Raw genomic sequence first — 13130 nt, 5'->3', positions numbered from 1 at the left:
TTGCGACCTTTTGACCTCAAAACAAGGAAGAAAACATGAGAAACAGTTTGCTAAACACATCCTTTCATTCTAGTGAGGGAGAACCACATTGCCCTTTACAAATGCAGCATCACCTTATAACTGATGCTAATTATCTGATCAGATGGCAAACACAAACGCTGCTCAGTTCCATATGAAATGTGTTAGTCTCAAAAGAGGAGGACGTGGGAGGAAAGCCCTCTTTTTTTCAAGCTGATTTACAGCTCCTGGGAAACTCCACTTGCTTTTCAATTGAAGGCAAGCCTTCTGCAGCTAAGCAATAAATTCACCAAAGAAAAGAAGAAAATGCAATCTTAATTGGCAGCATTTGGGAAAATTGCTTGTTTCACAGCCGAAATGATTTCTTCTGATAAGGAGAAAGAAGTCTAAGCGATATAAAACATGATACATAATTTAGCCATCCGATGAGCTGTGTATGTAACAATATCAATTTTAGCGAGGGCACAATGGATTCTTGATTAATCACAGCTCCTTCCATGGATAGGTAACTCAGCCTGAAATTCTATATTTGTTCCTCCCCCCCACACACACCCGTTTGCTTTTATTGGAAGGGTGACAAAAAAAAAACCAGAAGCTGTATTTCCTTTCACTGGCTAGCAGCTCCCTAATTCTGCAACCCTGTGCAATACATATGCTGTCATCATGAAGAATCGAAACATAAGCCGTCAAAGCAAAGCTTCATGGAAAGAATGCACAATTGCATCTGGATGACCACAAAAGTATGTCTGTTTGTCTGTCTGTCTGTCTCTCTGTGTGTGTGTGTGTATTTGCATCTTTTTTTTATTATTTGATTCTGGCAAACGCCTCTAGAATGATTTTTCTTTGCACACTCGTTTGATGGCACCCTTCCAAGCTAATTTGTGAACCTTGTTTCACACCATTTTCAAAGTAGGTCATATGCAGTAATCTCAGCTGCGGAGAGATACCCTATCAGCAGCAGTCACTAGAGGATACAGGGAGGACGGCAGGCCCAGCCAATCACAGGGAAGGTTGGTCTAAGGAGCACCAGAGCTGTGCAATGGCACAAGGCCATTCACCTCAGGGTGTGTGCCTTGTTCAAACAGCTGACAGACATGCTCCCACAGAGCTGGCTTCACTCTCTGCCATTAACCGCTGTCCAAGGGCCAACCAGTTCTTTGGAAGGGACCAGCGGCATGGCTTAAATATTAACCTTAATGAAAATACAGAATAAGGAGAAATCTAACCTTTACTCAGAGGAGCCAGACTCAGCTAATGCTGATGTGTAGGATTTCCACAAGAAGAGTTTACTACAGCCTCTAGCATATTGCCTCATTACAAAACTCACTCAAGTATTCCTCATTTCTTTAAAATGTTTGTACATATTATGCCTTGAAACAAAGAACACTGAGTTACTCTTTCAAAATTGCAAAATTTGCTGCATTGTGGGGAGGATTTAATCTCAATTGAAAAATCAATTTTGGCAGGGATGTTTGATGTGTGTGTGTGTATATATATATTGTATATATATATTATTAGCAATCCAAAAAAATTTACACAAATATGAGCTGTCACTACTGTGACCACTGCCTGTGGATGGCCTTGGGTTAGGCTGAACCAGGAAATAAAGATTTGTCCCATGTTTGGGGCCTAGCAAGGTAATCTAAATACTTAACAAACATTTAACATATTATAAGCCTTCTTTTAGGCTAGTACATCTATGTTGTCATATGTTCGATATTATAGATTTCTCTATGTGGTTAAGTAGACGTGATTTCACTTGCTTCCTGTTAATTATTAGTCTCTGCTGGGCAGCTAACTTTATTTATTGTGCTGCAATGTTTAATTGCTTCATTTTTCTTGATTGGATGACTTCCATGTATGCCATATTGAAATACTGGCCTTATAAACTGGGAATGAAGAGATTTATAATCTAACATAGATAAACAAAATCAGTACAGAAAATTGCTTAAGGGCTTAGTTCTCATAGATTTGGAGAGTATGCATACATCCATGGGCCGACTGAGAAGAGAGGGATCAAAAAAAAAAAGAAACCCCACCCCTTAATATTTGTTAACACACACAAATACACATAAACGTGTTTGCCTGCTTGTAGTGCTCTTCTTCTTAGGGTGAGCAACATTATGTAGAGCACAGAAAAAAAGTGTTGATGGGAGAAGTGATCAAACTGTGTGGGGGGTGGGGGTGGGGGTGTATTCAGTGTTAGTAATTTTTTAAAAAAATCATCATTATTAAATGGCAAAAAACGTAATTTTATCTATAAAAACGGCAACCCGTCAAATCTAGTATTAGGTAAATAGATCAATAAATAACTTCTTAGTGCCTGTTTTTGTCTAATATCTTTTACTCATGCTCCAGGAGCACAAAGGCTATTATAATTCCTGCCCCTGTAAAAAGAAAGTTGCTGGCTTGAAACCTGATAGAAGTTTTAAAATTACATCTTACTTTAAAACAAAACAAAGAGCCCTCCTTTAATACTGCTTGTATTGTTTTATTGTTTTCCCAGTCACCTGAGGTGTTTTATTCCAACTCCCAACGAGACTTTATATAATGATCCTACTGGGTTCAAATTACAACTTTTGTATTTGCAAGGCAAGAATGAACCACTGTGCTATTATAGCACTCATTGCTACATTGACTACATTATAGGGATGTTATGTTTTTTTCCTATAAAGTAGTCAAACAGTTGTTGGCATTAGCCTGCTATAAACCAAAAGTCATGATCCAAAACAGACAGGAGTGTTTAAGGCAACATATCATAGAAACGGATATTTCAGAAGTAGAACAGAAAAATGTGCCCTGGTGAGTGGGGGATTAATAAAGGGCAATGTTGCCCATTTCTGCTCTCCAAAAATGCTTATTCTGGTGACAAAATACTTGGATAAATCCAGAGTCTACATTCCCCGTTCAATCTTCGACAATACATGAATATTATGTATGCTGTAACATGCTAAATATATAAACAGATGCTGAGGCAGTATTTTAAAAAATAAAATTCCATTTAAAACCCTCTTACAATCTTGAAACATTGTATTCCTATGCCAGACAAATATTTCTGCCAGTCGCATAAGGAGAAAAGTTTATTTTAGTAGATGGTACAAGGAACAGTTCTAATCTTAATGGACTGGAACTGGTGACAGTAATTAATATTGGACTGGAGGAACTTTTAAAGCCAATGAGGTCTTTACTTTTTCTTTGGAAACACGTAATCTATATAATGTAGAAGCAGAATGTTTTCCAACTCAATAGAGCAGGGGTGTGAAACTGCTGGCCCGTGGGCCGGACATGTCACAACAAAACCCCGCCCTCCCCATTGCTGGCTATGGGGGGAAAGTTCCAATACGTCACATGACATCACGTGACATCTCAGGTTTGACATGTCTGCAATAGAGCATTGGAAAGAAATTATTTTAAGAGAATGATAACTGTCCATCCAGCTGTTTGTCTCACAGCACAATTCTTTGAAAATGACAAAACAGGACTAGCTTGGATGTGGAAAGAAAAACTGGCACAAAAAAAAACCGAGTTTAAAAATGGGACAGATCAGGCTGGGGCCTATGGAGAAAAAAAGAGAATTCTGAAAAATTCTGCCAGTGGATCTGTGTGGGAGATTCAATTTGGAAGTGGCTAGAATGTTGCTGACTCCTCCATTCTAAGCCTCCCTTCATTCTGGCTGTGTAGCCCAGTGGAATATAAACAGGCTGAGTAGTGTTTTCCCTCTACACACAAACACACAGAGAAACAACATAAAAGAAACACCTTTCAACATCAATCAGAATAGAGCTGAAGGGACATTGAAAGTCTTCTAGTCCAACCCCATGCTCAACCAGGAGACCCTATACCATCTCAGACGAGCTGACCGTCCAGTCTTTTCTTAACAACTTCCACTGATGAAGCACCTACAGCTTCTGAAGGCAAACTGTTCCATTGGTTAGGAAGTTTTCTTCTTAATTCCAGGTTGCTTTTCTCCTTGATTAGTTTCCATCCATTGTTTCTTGTCCTGCCTTCGGGTGCTTTGGAAAATAAGTTGACCACCTCCTCTTTGTGACAACCTCTCAAATATTGGAATACTGCTATTGTGTCCTCTCTAGTCCTTCTTTTCTCTAGAGTAGCCAAACCCAAATCCTGCAACCATTCTTCACGTATTTTAGTTTCCAGGCCTTTAATCGTCTTACAGTAGTTGCTCTTCTTTGCACGTTTTCCAAAGTCTTAACATCTTTTTTTTAATGTGGTGACCAAAACTGGATGAAGTATTCTAGGTGTGGCCTTACTAAGGCTTTATAAAGTGGTACTAATACTTCATGTGATTTTGATTCTATGCCTTGGCTTAGAATATCCCAGATAATTCTGTTGGTAAAGGCTTGGCAAGAATTCCAGAAGTCAGTGGAATGTTGGGGGAAAATGTACAACGGAGTTGAAGTTTTGCCCATATGTAGGTCCATGAGCATGGTTGCTCTCCAAAAACCAGACAAAATTTGATCAATTCTACTTGATCAGAATTTGTCGTTTCTGAGCCACTTCTGAGTGTGATATTGCATAAGAAATGCAGCTATACAAATCTTGTACATAAATAGAAGTGAAGTGGGTGGAGAAGCCTGCCAAAGAAAGTTTGAATTTAAAAATAACTGGATCAGACTAGGCTTGGGGGAGGGGGGAATCCCCCTGTCCAATTCTCAGTGCTTCCCTATGAGAGTGGAGAGCTGGAGAGCTGCATGGAATGTTGGTAACTGCACCATTCCAAGCGCCCTTCTGCCCTTCCTGTCATGTGATCCAGAGCAGAGAATATGCAGCTGGCCTCATGCTTCCTATTGTTCATATACACTCAACTTACTTTAGGCATTGCCCCACCTAAGATCAGGAAAGAGGTAGAAGCAGATGGCGAGAGAACAAAGGAAGAGAATGACCCCAGACATCCTCTGCCTGACAAACCTGCCAACTCAGATCTAGGAAAAGCTTTATGGCAAGAACACACATTCTTGAGGGTATGCAAGAACAAAATTGAATGAAAAGATGGAAGAAGTGACCACTGAGCAAGAAATAACATTAAAGCAGGATATGGTTGAAGGGAAGGATACCTCCCTTATACTACTTGGAGGATCCTGAATAGGTTGAGGATTGGAATGCCTAAATGTAAAGAACAACTCAACTTATATGGTTGTAAGGACTACCTGCATTCCAGAGAAGAAATCACAAACTGCAAATATGAGAAGTAGAATACTATTTTGGCCCTGCCAAGGGACAAAGGAAGGCCTGCTTTGCTTCAGTAAGGTTTTCATCTTTTTATGCTACGTAACTGTGAAATTATTTCACGAAACGAGTGAGAAACAAGTGTAAAAGCAAATAAAAGGATAAAGGAATAAGGAAGTCATTATGCAAACAACTTTTAGTATTACAGAAATGTTAATTATTCACCTTCCATAGAGCAAATGAATGCGTAAAATATTTCCAGAGAATGACTAAGCACATGATTAAGAAAGTGAATTTGGTAAATTATGTAATTAGTCATTTTGGCAAGAATGACCAAAAATAGGATTATACCACAGTCAGATCATGAATAGTAATTGATGAATGATATTATGACTATATTGAACCTCAAAAATCATGAAAGAACAACGCCAATTAGATATATATTTGGAATCTAACATAATTAAGTTACTAACTACATGGAGCTTGTTGATTGATTGAGAATATAAACCAATCAATTTTATAAAATGGTTGCCAAAAAAAATCAAAAAAATCTATTAAATACATTAATTAGTTTAGTTACATGTTTTCCCCAAAGATTTAGGTGTAGAAATTCTATCTTGCTAGTATATGTGTGTGTGTTGTATTAAAATATAGTAAAATATATACAGTAGCCCTGTGATGCATAAGCTTCATTGATGTGGTCCAGTTTGAGAAAAATTGTACCATTTCAGTTTTATTGACTGGACTAACAGGATTGATTTTCCTTTTATCTGGCAGATTAAACACCTGAATAAAAATGGGCTTTAGCATGGTTTACATATATAATGGCCAGATGGATAATGGTGACAAATAACAACAGATTAAAAACACCTTATCTTTTTTTGTTAATGTAGGACTGGAAACCTATGATCAGCAAGCCATGAATTTAACTGCAAATTAAATTAAAACAAACTTTCCTTGTAGATCTAACTCATCATTTTGTTCACTGTAAAGAGAAGCTGAAACAGCCAATGGTATATATTACTTTGTTCTCATTATGCACAAAGATGTGGAACAGAAAGTGAAGACATCCAGTGTAACCGTTTTTACTGTGTACAATATAATAATACCATGCCCAAATTTAAAAAATGGGTTTTGGATACTTTTTTTAGAAATACTCATACTGAAGCTATGGAAGGAAATCACACGTCCCAATATACTGTAGCTCCAATTCCATATAAAGGATCTGGAACACAATGGGCTCCACTGTTGTTGTTGTTAGTTGCGAAGTTGTGACCGACCCATCACGACCCCATGGACAATGTTCCTCCAGGCCTTTCTGTCCTCTACTATCTTCTGGAGTCCATTTAGGCTCATGCCTACTGCTTCAGTGACTCCATCCAGCCACCTCATTCTCTGTCATCCCCTTCTTCTCTTGCCTTCAACCTTTCCCAGCATTAGGCTCTTCTCCAGTGAGTCCTTCCTTCTTATTAGGTGGTCAAAGTATTTGAGTTTCAACTTCAGGATCTGGCCTTCTAAAGAGCAGTCAGGGTTGATCTCCTCCAAGGGACTCGCAGGAGTCTTCTCCAGCACCATAGTTCAAAGGCTTCAATTCTTTGGCACTCAGCCTTTCTTAGGGTCCAACTTTCACAGCCATACATTGCAACTGGGAAGACCATAGCCTTGACTATACACACTTTTGTTGACAGGGTGATGTCTCTGCTTTTTAGTGTGCTATCTAGATTTGCAATTGCTTTCCTCCCCAGGAGCAAGCATCTTTTAATTTCTTGGCTACAGTCCCCATCTGCAGTGATCTTGGAGCCCAGGAAAATAAAATCTGTCACTACCTCCATTTCTTCCCCATCTATTTGCCTGGAATTGAGAGGGCCAGATGCCATGATCTTGGTTTTCTTAATGTTTAGTTTTAACCCAACTTTTGCACTTTCCTTCTTCACCTGCAACAAGAGGCTCTTTAGTTCCTCTTCACTTTCTGCTATTAGAATGGTATCATCTGCATATCTTAGGTTGTTGATATTTCTTCCGGCAATCTTAATTCCAACTTTTGATTCATCTAGCCCTGCCTTTCTCATGATGTGCTCTGCATATAAGTTAAACAGGCAGGGTGACAGTATACAGCCTTGCTGGACTCCTTTCCCAATTTTGGAACCAATCAGTGGTTCCGTGTCCAGTTCTCACTGTTGCTTCTTGACCCTCATATAGGTTTCTCAAGAGACAAATGAGATGGTCTGGTACTCCCATCTCTTTAAGAACTTGCCACAGTTTTTGTGATCCACACAATCAAAGGCTTTAGCATAGTCAATGAAGCAGAAGTAGATGTTTTTCTGGAACTCCCTAGCTTTCTCCATGATCCAGCATATGTTGGCAATTTGATCTCTAGTTCCTCTGCCTCTTCGAAATCCTGCCTGTACTTCTGGTAGTTCTCGATCCACATACTGCTGGAGTCTAGCTTGTAGGATTTTAAACATAACTTTACTAGCATGTGAAATGAGTGCAATGGTGCGATAGTTTGAACATTCTTTGGCACTGCCTTTCTTTGGAATTGGAATGTAAACTGATCTTTTCCAATCCTGTGGCCACTGTTGAGTTTTCCAAATTTGCTGGCAAATTGAATGTAGCACGTTTACTGCATCGTCTTTTAAGATTTTGAATAGCTCAGCTGAAATACTATCACCTCCGCTAGCTTTGTTGTTGCTCAGCTTTTCTAAGGCCCACTTCACTTCACATTCTAGGATGTCTGGCTCGAGGTCAGTGACCACCTCATCGTGGTTATCAAGGACGTTAAGCTCGTTCTTGTATAGTTCTTCTGTGTAATTTTGCCATCTCTCTTAATCTCTTCTGCCTGTGTTAGGTCCCTACCATTTTGGTCCTTTATCATGCCCATTTTTGCATTAAACATTCCCTTCATCTCTCCAATTTTCTTGAAGAGATCTCTGGTCCTCCCTATTCTATTGTTTTCTTCTATTTCTTTGCACTGTTCATTTAAGAAGGCATCTCTTTGAGCTATTCTCTGGAATTCTGCATTCAATTGGGTGTATCTTTCTTTTTCTCCCTTACCTTTTGCTTTCCTCCTGTCCTCAGCTATTTGCAAAGCTTCCTCAGACAGCCATTTTGCTTTCTTCCATTTCTTTTTCTCTGGGATGGTTTTAGTTGCTACTACTTGTACAATGTTGCGAACTTCCGTCCAAAATTCTTCAGGCACTCTGTCTATCAGATCTAATTCCTTAAATCTATTTGTCACCTCTACTGTATATTCGTCAGGGATATGATTTAGTTCATACCTGAGTGGCCTAGTGCTTTTCCCTACTTTCTTCAGTTTAAGCCTAAATATTGCAATGAGAAGCTCATGGTCTGAGCCATAATCAGCTCCTGGTCTTGTTTTTACTGACTGTATAGAGCTTCTCCATCTTTGGCTGCAGAGCATATAGTCAATCTGATTTCTGTGTTGACCGTCTGGTGATGTCCATGTGTAGAGCCGTCTCTTGGGTTGTTGGAAAAGAGTGTTTGCTATCACCATCGTATTCTCTTGACAAAATTCTATCAGCCTGTACCCTGCTTCATTTTGTACTCCAAGGCCAAACTTGCCTGTTATTCCGGTTATCTTTTGGCTTCCTACTTTAGCATTCCAATCCCCCATGATGATAAGGACATCATTTTTTGGTGTTAGTTCTATAAGGTGCTATAGGGCCTCATAGAACTGGTCAACTGGTCTCTACGCATCTGTATAAATTTGTAAATACACTTAGTATTGCCTTTTTAAAGAAATTAAAGTTAAATTTGCCAGCAGTTATTAATATTACATAATATTATAAACAGAGACAAGCCTGGGTACTCTGGATGTGATAACCTGTTCCATTTTATTTTTGTAGCTATTTCTGCCCACCCACATATTTGTACCACAGTTTTAGGACACTGATCTGCAAAAAATAGATATGCAATTCTTGTGAAGCAGATGGAAGCCTCTACTCCTCATTACATGCATATTATTATCCACTATTGTATACGGTGCCATTTATTCAAAAGCACAAGCTGTAGTTTGCATTTGTTTGATTGAAGAACATGTTTCCCATGCAAAGTCAGAGAGAAAAGCATACTAACAATCATCATTAAACTGATAGATTATATGAACACGTAAGATGCAGTGCTAAATGGCAGAAACAGAAGTATTTTCAGAGCATGTGACACGAATAAAAAAATGGGTGAAGTTTCAATTGCAGATCTTGGCTATCATCTCGACTTTTTCATCCATCTCTGTAGACATCACTGGGCAGAACAAAGAGCATAATAAAGAGCAAACTACAGATCAGAGTCTTTGTCTTTGGGAAGACATAACAAAAGTTTTTTGAGACTAAGTCTAGTAATTTGAGAAACTGAAAGATGTAAATGTACTTACAGGTAGTCCTCAACTTATGACCACAATTGAGCCAAAGTTTTTTTTGTTGCTAAGTAAAACTTGAAAGTGAATTTTGCCCCATTTTATGACCTTTCATGCCACAGCTGCGAAGTGAATCACTGCAGACGTTAAATTAGTAAGGCGGTTGTTAAGTGAATCTGGCTTCCCTATTGACTTTGCTTGTCAGCTCACAAAAGGTGATCACATGACGCTGGGACACTGCAACCATCATAAATATGAATCAGTTGTCAAGCATCCAAATTTTGATCAAGTGACTATGGGGATACGGCAATGGTCGTAACTGTGAAAAATGGTCATAAGTCATTTTTTTCAGTGCTTTGTAACTCTGAATGGTCACTAAATGAACTGTGGTAAGACGAGGACTACCTGTACTGGAAATACACAATTTTGTCAAGCATTCCTTCTCTGCAGCCAGAAGAACTCAGCAGTGTATGCATCCAGAAGGCAGCAAGAGAGGCAACTAAATGGTATCAGAGGTATTTACATCTTTGAGACAGTTCTGTTGATAAGAAATGCAGGCTTCAGAATGGATGTGAGTAAAGGGGATAGACCTTAGGTCTCATCTAGTGCTTAGATGAAATAACACCAGGCCTAGGAATAGCTTTATAATGCTATTTGTCACTCGTGTAAAATGACACACTGGCAGATCTGTCTATAAATAGAAAGCAGGTAATCAAACACAGTATGGAGCTTAAACAAAGGGATCTGAAACACCTAAAGGTCCATCACCCCATACACATATTTTTTTTTTACTGTAAATGCAGTTTTCAAAAGCTTCAAAAGCAGCTTTGGGGAAGGATTATCCATTTCATAGTTTTAACCGATGCACTGATTTTGGAAACAGGAACAAGTTGGATCTTTCCTACGGTCCATCTCAGTGTTTTTCTGCTAAAACCTTTTTAAGACTAGCATGCTGGTGACGGGCAACTCTGTCTCTGAAGCTGTGGCTGGGCTGCTTTTAGGCAAGGCTTTTCTTTAACAATAGCTCCACTTTGCAGAATTTTATAGTAGTGTGGTAAGTAGATGCTATTTTGCTCCACTTATAACCTCCCCCATTGCTTCTTTCATCTCCCCCTCCATCTCTCTCAACCCCTTCCTGTTGAAGAAAATTATTTGGAGGGGGAAATGGAAATGCCATGAAATGAGTTTGCATTTTCAGCCCTGCTCTGCTAATCACAAAGCCCACCATTCCCAGCAGACTGGCACAGCTTTGAAGTTTAATCTGCAGCGACAATAGAGTTTCTCTGAGTTTCTTCCTGCTGCTGAGTCAAAGTGATCCCCACCCACCCTTGAGTTGGCAAAAAAGGGGTGATTTGGGCTGCTGCCTTATCCTGCTTTTGCTTCATCTGTGTTGTCTCCCTGCCACATGGTGCAGTTGTGATTATGTGTGGCTGATGATAAGCTGCCCTCTTCTCCAGAACATCACTAGCAGGAGGAGAAAACTGTCACCAATGAGATACATCTTTCTGCTGACGTCAGTTTGACAGGTCTAGGCTATCTTCCTATGCTCCTCCTCCAGTATCCTATTTCGTTGAAGCTCAAGTTAAATGGATTTTTTTTAAAAAAAATCAGAGTCACAAGAGAGATGAATCACAAGCAATGCATACTGGCCACTTTTCTCCCTTTCCTTTCCTTCCTTTTGTCAACGCCGCTAACATCGGATGTTTTTGCTTTGACAATAGATGGAGATGCAACCATTTTCTTCTTATGTTTTAGAGTTAGAGTTAGAGGATGCTGGGGGGAGGAATGTGCATGAGAGTTTAGCTAGACATAACAATACTGAACTTAGTGTGAGAACCAAGGTTATTGAAATAAGAGATGGTAAGAATTGGCGGGCTGGAGAACTGGAGGGGAAGCCTGCATTTCAAACTAATTGGAGAATGTGATTTATGGCTGTTAATTGAAGGAGGGAATTGTGCTTTGATACTATGTGCTCAGAGGAGGGGAACTCAGTTTTTGGCTTCAACACGGCTTCTGGTGTCATGACACCTTTATGACATCACCAAATGCCTTTTTCTAGTCTTTTATGTTCTGTTCAGAAGACAGCGGGGGGGGGGGAGAAGTTGATTGGTCCCATTTTTCAGTTTCTCTGTTGTATTAGTATAATGTTTTAAGCCCCAGAAAGTACTAGGGGCTTCGTGACTTTTCACACTTCCAGTTCCAACTCTTTAGGCAGATAACAGAATGTTGTAGACAAAGCAGAATGGGGACAGGAAGGGAGCATGCAGTGATCCCTTGAAACAGGCAGAAATTGTATTTACAGTCCTACCCTCTACTGGTGACCTGACTTCATTTTCAATATAAGTGGTGAAGCATAATATACCTCATGTGGTTGACAAGAAGGCTGTTGCCAAAGAGTAAAAACACAACATTATCATTGCAACAAATAAGGATGACCTAAGCCTGTCTTACTAACCCTGAGAACCACATGAAGACAACAACTTAGGGCAATGCTTTGGGGCACATTTGTACTCTCCTCTTTGTCCAAGGCAAATCTTGTTCTGTGTAGGTACTTTGCTTCTTTGGTTAATCTGAGGAGCCCATCATAATACTTTAAACCTTGTTTTCTAAAGAACCTAAAAAACTCTTCTTACTCTAAACACACTTCCTCCTTAAACATATTTATAACGTTTTTAGGGGGGAAAGCAGGTTTGGAATACGTGTAAAAGTTGTACTTTTGCTTCTGACTGAATCAGCAGGAAAATCTGTTTCTTTTTAAAGCTTCATAAATATAACAAAACCCACTGAGAATAGAGTCTCAGGGAAAAAAATTAATGTCTCTTTGAAAGAAAGTGTTCTCAATCACTGTAATTATGTCATGTAAGGTGTTTTCTTTTTAAGCCTAAATTTTAAATGTACAAGCACAGCTTCCAAGAATCCCGGGGGATGGCAAATTGGCATCCACTGGAGAGATAGATTTTAAAGAAACAGATGTAGTTCAGATTGGTATGTGTACTAGGTTGATAATAAGTTATTGCTACATATTGTTTAAAAGAGAACATAAATTATATTCAGTTTTAATGATGAAAATGCTTGACTGTCATGAATGGGTAGGGGAGCTTTACAACCTTAAAACAAAAATAAAAAAGCTGAATCTCTGGACCATTTCTTAACTGTGTTTAAGAAACACAAAACATTGGTGAAATAGAAGTATACTGGTACAGAAAGAGTCCCATAGAGTTTACTCTTAATGGGCAGTTAAAATAAATTGCTTCCTTGTATTCAACAATTGAGAAGATGATTTCAAAATGGCAGGCATGATCTGAAGCCTTGTTGGTTTTTAACATGTGTTGTACACATCTCACACATGTTAAAATGAGCAGGGCTTCAATCATCCTGATATATCTGCCATGTTGAAGTCAATAACTGATACTGCAGAGCATGGGTGTCAAACCCGCGATGTCACATGATGTGTCGTGATGTTTCGTGACTTTTTTCCCATTGCCAGCAATGGGGTGGGCATGGTTTTGGCATGATACATCCGGCCCGCAGGCTGGCAGTTTGACACCCCTGC

General features: G+C 39.2%; 1 long non-coding RNA gene across 1 annotated transcript in view; it reads left to right on the top strand.

The window, feature by feature from the left end:
- The first annotated feature begins 735 nt into the window (after positions 1–735).
- LOC308665129 overlaps positions 736–13130 on the top strand; it is a 29702-nt gene continuing 17307 nt past the window's right edge. The window contains exon 1 of the long non-coding RNA XR_014025827.1: positions 736–758. This is a non-coding gene — a long non-coding RNA (uncharacterized lncRNA). The remainder of the gene's footprint in view (positions 759–13130) is intronic.

This window comes from Vipera berus (assembly GCF_964194415.1).
Source record: "Vipera berus genome assembly, chromosome: 3".
NCBI lineage: Eukaryota > Metazoa > Chordata > Lepidosauria > Squamata > Viperidae > Vipera > Vipera berus.
This window is presented reverse-complemented; position numbering and strand designations above follow the sequence as displayed.